This window comes from Sinocyclocheilus rhinocerous, unplaced genomic scaffold (genome assembly GCF_001515625.1).
Source record: "Sinocyclocheilus rhinocerous isolate Xijiao unplaced genomic scaffold, SAMN03320098_v1.1 scaffold1381, whole genome shotgun sequence".
Taxonomy (NCBI): Eukaryota; Metazoa; Chordata; class Actinopteri; order Cypriniformes; family Cyprinidae; genus Sinocyclocheilus; species Sinocyclocheilus rhinocerous.
In genome coordinates this window covers 44,194-58,353 of record NW_015654074.1, presented here as the reverse complement: position 1 = coordinate 58,353, position 14,160 = coordinate 44,194, and the positions used below count along the sequence as shown (strand labels likewise).

General features: G+C 40.7%; 1 long non-coding RNA gene and 1 pseudogene across 1 annotated transcript in view; both read left to right on the top strand.

The window, feature by feature from the left end:
- LOC107716879 (uncharacterized) overlaps positions 1–8,954 on the top strand; it is an 11,055-nt gene extending 2,101 nt beyond the window's left edge. Inside the window, exons 2-3 of the long non-coding RNA XR_001637264.1 lie at positions 8,842–8,844; positions 8,944–8,954. This is a non-coding gene — a long non-coding RNA (uncharacterized LOC107716879). The remainder of the gene's footprint in view (positions 1–8,841; positions 8,845–8,943) is intronic.
- Positions 8,955–10,744: 1,790 nt separating this feature from the next.
- Positions 10,745–14,160, top strand: part of LOC107716872 (uncharacterized) — a 20,173-nt pseudogene continuing 16,757 nt past the window's right edge.

Below are 14,160 nucleotides of genomic sequence, written 5' to 3'. Positions count from 1 at the left end.
GATGAACTAAGATGAGTGACAGCTTTTAATGATTTTTAAGGGAGTTTGTAAATGTGATACTGATTTAATACAATACAATTCAATAAACAAGAAGTTAATATTAAGTGACTTACATTGTCTGACTATAACACTATTGTCTGATTTTGCTCTATTTCGTCGTCAAAAGTAGTTTAAAACAAAGATACAGCGGACCCGCTGCACATCTCCATTCAAACACAGTGGTGTTTCGTTTATGAATGAACGGGCGTTTTTAAACGAATCTAGTGAGTCAGTGATTCATGATTACCCATTCAGAAAGACAGTCACTTGATTCATTCCTAAATGAATCAGCTGTTCGAACGAATCAATTATTGTCTGATTTTGCTCTATTTCGTCGTCGAAAATAGTTTAAAACAAAGACACAGCGGAGCCGCAGCGTATCTCCATTCAAACACAGCGGTGTTTCGAATGAACAGCTTTTTTTAAATGAATCTAGTGAGTCAGTGATTCATGATTACCCATTCATAAAGACAGTCACTTGATTCATTCCTGAATGAATCAGCCGTTCGAATGAATCGATTGAATGAATGATTCAGTGATAAAAATCAGTGACTTACCGCCACCTGCTGACAGTTTTAGTTTCATTTTTAAAGTATCTTTTCAGTTATTTAAATCATTTAATATTTGTATTATTGTATATTTAAAACATTAATATCATCATGAATTTATGGATTTAATTGCACTCATTCCACTTCTGAGCCTCATTAAATGTTTGAAAGTACACCTACACAAGCCACTTTTGTGTTCTTCAGTGCCACCTCTACAAATTCATTTTGTTAATACTGATTTCATTTGATTGGTAACTTATATTCCTTATTCTACTTGTTCTTATTCTGTCGTTTTAATTAAAATTTTAAGTTTTAAAATTTAATTTTAAAATTAAGCTTATAAAATATAATTTTTTAAAGAATTTGACAAAAGATGACATACTTTTAATAAAGTTAGAGGAGTCAAATATCACCTCGTAATGGGAAGGCTACTTTTTGATAAAATTTTGGATAATTGTTTAGAAGGTCCTTGAGGTCCAGCTGGAACATATGCTCTCTTAGACCGTCAAGGAAAGCAAGGAGGAGCATAGTGTTATAGGGTCCTAGAATGGCATGACGGTGGAGTACCCCTCGTTGACTGATGGCTGCGAATTCCCTCCGCGCTGACCAGGGACATTTACAATAGCCCGATGGCCAATTATGTTCCTCCCCCTTCTCCTTCTTTTGGTCAGGTTGAAACCAGCCTCATCCACAAAGATAATTTCATGGGGAACAGGCTCAATCAGAAAGATTCTCTGCAAAACACATGAAACACAGTAGAGTAAACCCCCCAAAATTTCACAAATCACGTTTTCAGGGGAGCCCATGTCTTATTAAGGGGAGCCGAGCTCCCCCTAGCTCCCCCGTAGTTCGCACCCTGTATATATATACACCTTGCTACGTGTACTGCATTAGGCTAACCGAGACTTGTCATTTGCACTTAGATATTATTGCTCTTTTGTTAGTTTTGACTGCTTTTATTGTCCTCATTTGTAAGTCGCTTTGGATAAAGGTGTTTGCTAAATGACTAAATGTAAATGTAATGTTTTCAGACGCTCAGAAAGTTTGTGATGTGACTGAGACTTCATCAGTGGCTGTGTTGATGTCAAAGGATCATCTGGATCACCTCCAGACCAGCAGCAGCCAAACAGATCCCCTCCAAATACATCCACCGTCTGACAGAAATTCAGGGATTCACTGAGCCTCAGAAGGAGGAATATTTCAGGAAGAGAATCAGTGAACAGCATCAAGCCAGCAGAATCATCTCACACATCAGAAGAGCAAGAAGCCTCCACATCATGTTCCACATCCCCGTCTTCTGCTGGATCTCATCTACTGTGCTCCAGAAGCTCCTGGAAGAAGAATTCATCAGAGGAAAGTCTACAGCTTCATTCATCTGAGCGTTCAGGAGTTTCTCGTTGCTTTCTATCTGTTTCACTGCCATCTGACAAAGAATATGGAGCCATTGCAGGACATTAATGAAACATACAGTTCTGAGGAAAACTCTTTGTATGATCTACTAAGATCAGCAGTAGATAAAGCCCTTAAGAGTGAGAATGGTCAGCTGGATTTATTCCTGCGGTTCCTGCTGGGCTTCTCACTGGAGTTCAATCAAAGACTCTCACAGGATCTACTGACACACACAGAGGAGAGTTCAGAAAGCATCAGACAAATCACACAATACATTAAAGACAAGATCAAGAAAAAAGACTATATCATGAAACTCTCCACTGAAAGATCCATTAATCTGTTCCTCTGTCTGCTGGAAGTGAAAGATCAGACACTGTCCAGAGAGATTCAGGAGTTTGTGAAATCTGGTAAACACTCAGAGAATGAACTCACTCCTGCTAACTGCTCAACAATCGCCTACATGCTTCAGATGTCAGAGGAGCCGCTGGATGAGCTGAAGCTCATGAAATACAACACAATAGATGAGGGTAGAAGAAGACTGATACCAGCTGTGAGCAACTGCAAGAAAGCTCTGTGAGTATTCATTCATGTCATCATATAAGAAAGTCTGCACTTGAGGCTCAAACTAATCTACATACCTGTCAATATTTGGGTCCCAAAATACGGGAGACGGGACGGGACAGGGACGGGGGGGATTAAAAGTATCAATTATTATATTATATTGTTATGATTATATTAATTTATTATATTAATTTTAACAATTATAATCAATCAAATCAATAAATTATTTAAACTGCGTGTATATCAAACTGCGTGTTTTCTGCATAAAAATAAGGGTCGTTTTTGGCTTTGGACTAAAACAAAAAGCAGAATGGCTTATTGAAAAATGCAAATTCATTCTCTCTTCATTCTTTCGCTTTTTGCCAGGAATATAGCCATTTCCCCGGTAACCGCAGTAAACAAAGCAGCGCAGCACCTGATTTTGCAACTTACAGCGCTCATATTTAATCCATTAAACCATAGCCTTTTGAAGTGTAAGCTATATCTCAATTTTGCCTGTATATTTGTTTTTTTCACCGGAGCATCACCTGAGTCTTCTCCTCCCGTCCATTTCTACCAGTGATCCTTTCCTTCCCGCGGTACTCATCAGTGTTGTAGGTTGCCAAGTTGAGGGGACAAATGGGTTGAAATTTGTATGTGTCGATTGTGTGAGAAGGATGCGTTTCATACAAGATCTGGCAACTGGGCAACCTTGGTATTTGTTGACGTGATTATTCATATAATGAGGTTTGGGCCATACAAAGTACTTGAGTTTTACCGGAGGCGAATGTAGCAAACATATAAAATACGCCAAGTGGAATTTTTTTAAATAGAAAGATTAAAAATACGGGAGAAATACAGGGAAATATTTAAATGGGATGATAGCGGGATAGAATGGTAAAATACGGGAGAATCCCGGGAAAAACGGGAGGGTTGACAGGTATGAATCTATCAGATTACCCTGTTTTTATTTATATAAATCATTTATTTCTCATTTATGAGCATTGAAACAGATAGAATATGAGCAGCTGAAAGCACAGCTGTGTGGAAAACATGTTCATAACCATCTCACATTCAGAATTAAATGCAGAATTAAAAACGTTCTTCTCCGGCAGAAAATAGGCCCACAACATTAAAGATACAGCATTATATTTCATTGTACACATGGGGTACGCCTTATCCCTATATGCATTAAACTCAAATTGAGTGTTTCCAGCAAATACAGCTAGTTTGATTTGTGATGTTCAGACTTGATCTGCAAGTGTTGTTTGTGAGTGTTGATGTGAAGGTGTGTCTCAATGCCCACTGAAGAATTCTTGTACAGAATATGTCATTGCATCTTTGACAGACAATCTCTGTTCATCCTGTTACAGTGTAAATACATAACAGCTGGCTTTTCTTTAATAGAACATTTTTACAGTGAAGAAATGCCTCAACCTCACTATGATTTACTTTAAATAAGTCATCAAACTACACGACACTTAAAGCACTTTGTGGCTGAATGTTGGAAACAGACAACGTGATCTGCTTCTTCACCAACCTTCTATTTTATAAATGTACAAATGTTCAGAAAAAAAAATATTATTGCAAATGGTGAAAGAACATTAATTTAATAAAAATCAAGGGTCAATCATTTCAAATGAAACATTCTCAACAAAACATCAACATTGATCATTACTTATAATTCAGTGTTCAGTGTTACTTTTAACACTCTGCTGGTGGCTCCATTATAAATACAGAGCAGTGTTAATTTTACAATGGGGATTTTTCATGTTTAGACTCCACCTAATGTGCTTATGTTCGTATTTACAGATAGCCACTGCAATCATCATGACTTGTGTTCAGAGACCTTTATGTCACATTGGATATTAGATATGTGATCAATAAAATACATTTTATTGCCAGGCACAGAATACAGAAAACATGACTTTAACCATCCATCTCCTCCTCACTGCACTATGTCATGCTCTGTTAAAGACTTGCTGGATGTTGCCCTTTTGATCAGCACTGTGAAACTGTGTGTTCAGCTCTCCAATCACCAAACTCTCATCTGAATGAGCTGGACCTGTGTATAAATGACCTGAAGGATTCAGGAGTGAAGCTGCTTTGTTATGGACTGAAGAGTCTAAACGGTCAGCTGGAGATACTAAGGTTTGACGTTCATGTTCATTCATTTATTTTTGTTATGTTCAAATATGTGTATGAATAGCTGTTTCATTAATATGACTAGCAGATACACTTTATATTGTAGTATGAATCTATCAGTGGCATTTTCTTGGAGGACACAAGCAGTGTCTCTTCAATAACGCCTGATGAGAAAGTAATCATCTGTACTAAAATCAGGGTCCCCAGGTGTCCTGTAAACCTGACATTTTCATGCTGCTAAGAAGACAAGCGGCCACATGCTGGAAGGTTTTGGGAGTGACATCTGCAAAAATGGGATTCACTCTCATAATCGCAATGATTGACAGATTGATAATCATAACAATAGATGGGACAATAATATAATATGTCAAAATAAATGAGCATGAAGGCTAAAGAACCTTCACTAATTTCAGAAGCATCCTCAGTGATTTGATTTTGGAACCAGGCCAGATATGTGAGACTCAAGAGACTGGTGTGTGGTATGTATGTCACTCATTATCACTGATCCCACCAGCCCACACTGCTTCACACCACTATAGTGCATGTGCAGACTGGGAAGTGATATTTGTATATATTGTATAATTTATCCAAAGATTAAATCGTTATTGTAACAGATGTAATCAAAAGAGAGAGGGAGATGGACTTAAATGCAGGAGTCTTATTCAACACAAACTGATACAGTCAAGTATTCAGGTGAATAACTTCAAGTGTATCAACATCTCACAAACGTGATCAAAATATAGAGAAAAGCTCGCATAGAGCGCAAAAACCCAGAGATAAAGAATAGAGCAGAGGGGAGCTTAGGTAACGGTATGAGTCTGCAAGCCTTGATAAATTTGTCTACCACAGTGAGGATAGTCATATGACCCTGGGACACCGGGAGATCGATAACAAAATCTATGGCGATGTGGGACCAAGGTCTTCAAGGAATGGTTAAAGGTTGGAGCAACCCAGCAGGCAGTTGTTTGAATGGTTTATTGATGTTGCAATTTGAGCAGTTCTTGACATACATGGTGATCTCATTCTGCATACCAGGCCACCAAAACTTGTTACTGATTATCTGAAGGGTTGCTGTGATGCCAGGATGCATGCATGGGACATTAGCATGACTCGTTAACAGAACTCAGGGGGCATGAAGGTCTTATCATTGGGACAGTCAGGTGGCGTATGATGTTTAGCCCCCTCCAGCCAATGCCTCCACTCCTCGAATGCAGCCTTCATGGCTAAGAGCTCTCGATTGCCAACATCGTAGGTCTGCTCAGTGGGGTTGAGTTTCCAAGAATAGAATGCACAAGGGAACACCTCAGGAGGAGTTCTATGTCGTTGGGATGGAATAGCCCCAATGCCTGTAATGGAAGCACCAATTTCAACAATGAACTCTAGACTTGGATCAGGGTGATGCGGAATTGAAGCTGAGGTAAATCTGGATTTTAATTCTTGAAATGCCTGCTGAGCTTCTGAAGACCAAGAGAGATTGTGAGAGTTCCTTTTGAGCATGGAGGTTAAGGGTGTTGTGATACTGTAGAAACCACTAAATAACTTTCGGTAGAAGTCTACAAAGCCTGGAAAACGTTGTGGCAGGGTCATGGCCAGGTGACAATGGCACTCACTTTGGTCTCATCCATGGCAACTCTTTTGGGACTAATTACATATCAGAGGAACACCATAGATGGTAAGTGAAACTCACATTTCTCTGCTTTGGCAGAGTTTGTTGTCGATCAGGCGTTGGAGACCAGACCTTACATGTTTGACATGGTGTTCATAGGTACTTGAATAAACAAAAATGTCATCAATATAAACTATTGCCCACTTGTTAAGCATGTCTCTGAAGATGTCATTTATAACGGCCTGTAACACAGAAGGATTGTTTACCAGCCCCGAATGGCATGACCAAGTACTTGTAATGTCCAGTGCTAGTAGAGAAAGCGGTCTTCAGTTCATCTCCTTCTCATATACAGATGAGATTGTAGGCACTACGGAGGTCTAGCTTAGTGAAGAATTTGGCTGTTCTGAGCTGTTCTAGGGCTTCAGGTACCAGAGGTAAGGGATAGCAAAACTTTAATGTGATTTCATTCAGTCAATGATAATCGATGCATGGTCAAAGGTCGCCATCCTTCTTTCCCACGAAAAAGAAACCGACTGATGCTGGAGAGGTGGAGGGCCGGATGAAGTCCTTGGCCAGTTCTTCCTTGATGTAATTCTGCATGGCTTCAAATTCTGGTATTGACAGTGAGAAGCAGTAATTAACCCTCTGGGGTCTGAGGGTGTTTTGGGGCCCTCGAGAAGTTTTGACATACTGACATTTGTGTTTTTTTTCAGTATCTTAAAAACATATTAATGGCTAAAGTCTGATAACACTGTATTCAGCACAAACTGGGCTACAATAATATGTGAGCAGCATGAAAGTACATGTTTGTGTTTTTGAGAAAACAATGTTTATGCGTGGTTTGTGAAAAACTAAATTTTTTAAGTCACTGAAATAAGGCCATAAAACACATACAGAATATTTGTTCACAAGACTTTTGAGAACTGGACGTGGTAGACTAGAGTTTTTGCTACAAAATGAAGTGAAAATGATCCTGTTCACTCCTTCACAGAAAACAATATATTGATTTAAATTTTCTAAGACACTTTTTGTGTAGAAAAAGTATATGCGAGGAGGCGTGAATGATCATGCATAATGCTGTGATTCACACCTGAGAAGACAAAGGCCTGCATAATAAGCTGCATAATGAACCTTTCAGTCAGGTGTGTGACTGAGAGGGAAGAGTTACCAGAAAGAATGTGAGGACAAAATAAGTTTATATATTGTCTGTTTGTAGTTTATTTAGAATATATTTAATACTTGAAGCCCCACCTGGTTGGCTTGGCTTTCATGTACTGAGTCATTCCTGTGTGTGCTTTGCATGCCACCGTTTTTTCATCCACTGCCAAATTTTTTCTTGGATGATAGATGGCCTTACATGCATGCCGGATAGTGTCCATGAGGGGTCTGACCCTGAAAAGACGGTCGTGTTCAGCTGTGCCCCTCTTTCTGTCATTGTCCTGGTCTGCATCTGGGTGACTCATGTGCAGATTCCATGAAATGGTGCGGTATCTGTCCCTTGACATGATTGTGGCAGGAAAAGAAACAGAGAAAAGATTGTCCTGCCGCCAGTAGTCTCTGATGGACCTCAACTTCAGCATGGCCATGTAGAAGAGTAGCCCAAAGTAGCAGTACAGCTCACTGATGCTGACGTCTGTCCATTTATATTTATGGCCCTTTGCACGTGCCCTGGCAGCCTGAGCATTGGTGTTTCGACACAGAGTTGACACAGCAGTTTCAGAAAAAAACCTTTTGAATAGACTCATGGGAGTGTGTGCATCACACACGTTCCTGTGCGGGCAGGAATCTCAGAGCCTGTGGAGGCATGTCAACATCAGCCTCTGTTTTCCATGACCAAGTGGGCTGCTTATTTGCTTTTCAAGTCAAGTCAAGTCAATTCTTCCACATGTACAGCAAATACACACAGAGAATTGAAATTGCGTTACTCTCAGACCCTTGGTGCATACAGATAACACTAACAGTAGAACATAAATACAGATAGATACAGATTAAATATAAAATACAATTATATATAAATACAGATAGATACAGATTAAATATAAAATACAATTATACAAATATACAAATAAGGTAAAATGTAAAAAAATATATAAAGCAGCACAAGGCACATGGCAGATAGAGTGCAAACCAGTGAAGTAAAACAACAGTGCAGATATAATGATTTGCCCTCGTTAGCTTCCTAGCCTAGCCTAGTCTTGCCTTGTCTGTTTTCTCGGTTTTTGATCTGTGCCTGTTTTCCTGGATTTATCGCTTTAGTCTCGCTCTTGTGATCCTGTTTGCCAATCGTTGACCTATGCTAGCCCTAGGACTATTCTTGTGTCTTGCCCGCCATATACCTGTTTGCCACCGTTCGACCCTGCCTGTGTTTCTGACCTCCTCTCATGTTAATAAAGCTTGCATATGGATCCGCACGTCTCACGTCTTGTCAGCCCCGTTACAGCTAACGCCAATGGCCGGGTATAACGCATTCAAAACATTTACCACATCAGATATTTGCGAACAAAAGCTAGTTTCAAAACTATAAGTGGCCTGTAAGGAGATATTTCATATTTCAACCAGTTTTACTCTGAAAAGCTGGTTTTACTCTGAGAATAGCCTGTTTGGAAATGTCCAAATTTAGATATAAAATAGGCTATAGCTGAGCAACATTTTAAATCATGAAGGTAATAATAAAAGGCTTACTCGTCAGCAATTATATCTTCCGCTGTGTCCAAACGTTCTTCAAAATGCAAATGTTCGTCATCTGAGTCACGTTCTTCCTCTGAGGAGAAAGTAAACTCTTCGTCGCTGTCCCATTGCTCTTATCTGTACGATCAAAACTGAAAGTGTTATTTAAGTTATTTTCGGCGTTATCAGGAGAAAATGCCACAAAATGCATTGCTCTTATCTGTACGATCAAAACTGAAAGTGTTATTTAAGTTATTTTCTGCGTTATCAGGAGAAAATGCCACAAAACGCGTATCCGCGTTTGTCGACCCCAAAGGGTTAACTGTCAGTAATTCAATGGCATGGTCACTTAGTCGATGGAGAGGAAGTTGTGTTGTCTTGACTTTACTGAAAGCTTAGATTAGGTCAGCATACTCAGTGGGAAGATTAAAAACTTGTAAATCCTTGGGTTTAACCTCAGTGGTGCTAACGTGCAGAGCGGTGACAGGTTGAAGACATTTAGATTGGCAGCTTTGACTCCAATGTGTTATTTCCCCGCCAGCCCATGAGATCTGGGGATTATGCTGCTGGAGCCAGGGTAGACCGAGAATGATGGCATAATTGGGCAAGGGAATTAGGTAGAGGCAAATGATCTCTGTGTGTAGGACTCCAACCTGAAGCGTGAAATCCTGAGTGACATGATGAACATAGCACGAACCCAGTGGTGCTCCATCTAATGCAACAACTGACAAAGGAGATACACAAGAAGTCACTAGTATATCATTCTGCTCAGCAAAGTCAATATCAATGAGATTGCCCGCAGCTCCGGAGTCAAGCATAGCAGTAGTACAAATGGTTTTCTCAGACACAGTCAACTGAACAGGTATTTCCATACAAGAAGATGAGTAAGGCATTAATTAGCATGCACTTACCTAAAATGGATAATGTTGGTCGGGGCGAACTTGGCAAGTGACCTTCACATGACCGGGTTGGCCACAGTATAAGCACAGATGCTGTTTGATTTGATGCTCTCTCTCCTCAGGTGTGAGAGGTGCACGACCAAGCTGCATCAAATTGATTCAAATCCTTTCCTTCAACACGACAAGCCAATTCTGACAGAAGTTCCAAATTTATCCCCTTGTGAAAGAACAGTTACAAGGTAGCCACTAACGTGTGAAAATTAAGAGCACATGCCACAGCAGTGCTCTCACCCTGTCGAAGGGACACCAGCATCTCGACCATTCCCCCGATGCTTATACACCTCTCTGAAATGTTGAAGAAATATTTCAAACGAGGGAAAAGTGGATCCTTGGGTTTCCCAGATGGCATTGGCCCAGTCTAAAGCCTTCCCTGTTAGAAACGAGCAGACAAATGAAATCCTTCTTTTGTACATGGAATATAATGTGAGCTGCTGGTTAACACAAAGAGCACTGTAGTAGGAAACCTTTACACTCACCTGGGGACCCATCAAACTTTTCGGGAAAGGTGAGGCATGGATTAACAGATACCGTGCTCATGGTAGACGAGCTTGTGGTGTGAGTTGATGCTTTGCTTGGTGGAGTGGTGGTGGATAAGCGGAGAGATTGCAGCATCTTAACTAACTCCTTGGTTAGCATCATCACCCAGTTGAGCTGTTGCTGATGCATGGCTTGAGCAGAGACCTCAGACGTGATATGACTGATAATAATGTCTTTATACTAGAGTTGTGTATATCTTCCAACCCCCTCACAAAAGTGTTTATCAACACTGGCATCTGTTGTTGCTATGGTCTGTGGTTGTTTGTTTTTGTCAATTTTCCCTTCTCTTCCTTTTCTATTTCAGCTGTGAAACAATGGCCTGGGCCAGTGTGGCCACCTTGTGCCAACTTTGCCCATGGGTGGCCAGTTGAATAGCTCTGTTATAAACCCTACCTGATTAACACATTTATATCACTGTTTATTTGTTTTTGATTTCTCTCTCTCTGCACAGGCTATGTGGGTGTAATCTCACTGCTCAGTCTTGTGAGAGCTTGTCGTCAGTTTTACAATCCTCAACCTCCTGTCTGAGAGAGCTGGACCTGAGTAACAATGACCTGCGGGATTCAGGAGTGAAGCTTCTTTCTGATGGACTGAAGAGTCCAAACTGTCAGCTGAAGATACTAAGGTCTGAATTCAAACACTTTAGCTGATTTATTTATTTATGCATTAACTTAAAATTGCATTGCTAAGATTTATTCTGTATGCAATGACTTTGGGGTTTTCTTGTTCAGATGTTCCATATGTAATCTCACTGCTCAGTCCTGTGAGAGTTTGTCATCAGTTTTACCAACCTCAACATCCTTTCTGAGAGAGCTGGACCTGACTAGCAATGACCTGTCGGGATTCAGGAGTGAAGCTTCTTTCTGATGGACTGAAGAGTCCAAACTGTCAGCTGGAGATACTGAGGTAAAAGTTTTTTCCATAAATTAAGTAACAAAATGATGTCACAATAAATGAACTTTAAATATATTTTACAATAAATGACCTTTTTGTCACCAAATGTTGCATCTGCTTTCAATGGCAAGAACAAAAACAAAAACAATATTTGCAGGCTTGTTTCATTTTTCACATTTATACAAATGTCTATATTTTCCACCCTGAGAAGTATGACCCATGTAGACTACATAAATTTGAGAAAAAACAAACAAACAAACAAACATTTGTTTGAGGTGGAGGCTGAGTGGAAGAGCATTAAGATAATTTAGTGGCTGTTCTGTAGTGCATGAATCTTTGTTTCCACTCTCGGCCTTTCAAATGTGAAACTTTCTGGTGGCGAACATTTTAGCATGTCCTTGACTGTATAGCTCTTCACTTAACTGGGCAATATGCCATATTAATGCAGTTAATATCCCGCTTCTGACACAATGCCATAAACTGTGCTAGACTTGCATGGTTTTCCAGACTTGTTTACTGAACCCTTCCATATACGTACATACACATACATAATTCACATACACATACACATTACATAATTCACACATGCAACTTTCATCCCTCTCTCTCTCTCGTTTCTAAAAATTCCCTGTATCTTGCTCTCTCATTGGCTGTAGGTCATCGCCGATGTATTTTTCAGTCAGAACTCATTTCACACAGCAGGATTTTGAATCGCCGACTGGTCCAGATAATTAGTATGCCAAATATTTCACGGGCTATATTCTCTCAGATCGCGTCTTTAATAATTCACACTGCGTGATTGTCATTGCGTGAACAAGCACCGATTTGTTGGCGAGTGAAAATCAGGGAAAAAATCGTGCAGTGTGAACTTGGCATTACATGACTGTTGTACAACAATAATCTGAGGCTGCCGGCAATCTTTGCATCTAAAGGGGTTAAACAATGAGTGGGTACTGCGATGTTTTGCTGGACCACAAAAGAGTTTAAGTCTGTAAATGCAAGCCCTAATGCATCATTTGTATTATTAGTGTGAATGTTAAAGTCTCTGACTATTAGCGCTTTATCATCATTATCCAATAGGTCTGAGAGGAAATGTGCAAAATCTTTTAGAATATCAACAAACTGTCCTGGTGGTCTACACAGTAGCCAGAGCAAGAGATAGGAAAGATTTTTTCTGTATAACAGTGTAACATTAAGCAGGAGTACTTCAAATGAGTTAGACCTGTGTGCTGTTTTCTGAGTAACATTGACAATATCTCTGTATATTGTTGCAACACTGACGCCATGAACAATCGGATGGGGCTCATGCTTATAACAGTAGCTTGGTGTAAATCCCTGCATTTCAGCCCGAGCCCGACGGGGCTCAACTTATTTAAGCCTCTAGGGCTGGGCTTTGGGCAAATTTTCACATCATAGCTCACACGTGGGCCAGGCATCCGGCCTGTTTTAGGCTTTTCCTTCTTTTTTTATTTTAGACATCCATCAATTAAGGCAGGGGTGTCCAGACTCGGTCCAGGAGGGCCACTGTCCTGCAGAGTTTAGCTCGAACCCTAACTAAACACCTGAACAAACTAATTAAAGTCTTACTAGGCATACTAGAAACTTCCAGGCAGGTGTGTTCAGGCAAGTTGGAGCTAAACTCTGCAGGACACCGGCCCTCCAAGAGCGAGTTTGGAGACTCCTGAATTAAGGTGATGGAAAAGATGTGCTGCACTGATGGAAACAACATGAGACCATGCTACCGAAACTGTCAAGACGGGCTCGCAAGGTGTAGCACACCTGGAAGAGTTATAGAAAAAAGGAGGACTAGATTAAAACTAGGGCTTCCCTGAGTTATGATTTTTCTAGCCAACTATTAGTAGTAATTACTTAAAAACTAAATCACAATGAGCCTTTAATGTGTAGGCTAGCTAGCCTATTTCGTGTTCAACTTCACACATATAGCTTGTGGCAAAGCACCGGCAAAAGTAATGACTATGAATGTGTCTGGAAAAATAGTAAGAATGAATGTTATAATTATTAATAATATTATAATTAATGTTATAATTATTCATTAATAAACACGTTTTTTTTTTCTGAGTCGGTGTGGCTGCAAAGATGAAGTTAATGATGTTGACTCGCATCTGTAATACAGATTATAAAATCAGAGAGTTTTTGTTTTCGATTTGAATTGTTTAGTTTTAAAGTATGCATTTCAAGCTTTCTATAGATATATTTCTCATGTCTGTGAGGCAAGTAGCCTGCACCATTCACTGGTCTCGAGTCCCACGGAGGAGCTCCGGAAGGGTATAAAAGGAGGAGCTACGACAGTGAAAGATGAGAGAGGACCAGGCCTGGATTTTATTTTGTGTTTTGGTTCTGTTTGTGCGCGACAGTCATCCGCGAGGGGCTGTCGCACTATTTTGTGTTTATTCTGCCGCGCTCCTGGGTCGAGGTGGGGTGGCTGCCGTCCGTGAGGGAGCGGAGGAGTCTGCCCGTTCGCCAGGAGGCCGGAGCCTGCTGCCGTCCACCATGATTGGGGAGGAGCAGGGAACGGGGGAGGAGCTGCCGGTTGCCCTCAACAGGAGGAGTCATTGCCGTCCGCCAGGAGGTGGAGGAGCGATGGGCCGTCCACCAAAGATGTCTAGTACCATCGCATGGCACCACGAGTGAGAGCCTCTCAGCCGGTTGAGGACCAAGCGGCAGTGTGTCCGGGAACCTGACCAATCATTTTTTTTGTGTTTTATTTCCCTCTCTCCCCTCTCTCGTATCTGTCTCTCCTCATCCTTCCGTCTCCTTTTCTCTTGCCTCGTCTGTCTGTCCTTACCCCCAGGTACGCCGCGGCCGCCGTGATCGG